The sequence below is a fragment of the Penaeus monodon genome, chromosome 23 (assembly GCF_015228065.2).
Source record: "Penaeus monodon isolate SGIC_2016 chromosome 23, NSTDA_Pmon_1, whole genome shotgun sequence".
Classification (NCBI taxonomy): domain Eukaryota; kingdom Metazoa; phylum Arthropoda; class Malacostraca; order Decapoda; family Penaeidae; genus Penaeus; species Penaeus monodon.
In genome coordinates, this window is record NC_051408.1 from 32,060,754 (window position 1) to 32,061,018 (window position 265).

A 265-nucleotide genomic window follows, 5' to 3' on the forward strand; every position below is an offset into this window, starting at 1 on the left:
TCTATCCGTTTTTTCTCTCATGCCATATCATGGCCATCGGTATCCTTTGGCATAATTATTATCCACCAATAACACCAGAGAATTTCGGTACATTTATATAAAGCTTTGTTACCATATTTCGAAATCCTTCTTCCCAAATAGGAGGAAATTGCAACTAGATATGTGGAAGTGGTAGTTTTAGCTCCTCCTCCTCCTCTGTTTTATGGCCTTTTTACAACCAATGAAAATATCCGTTTAAATACCTTTATATATTCAACAGATAAAT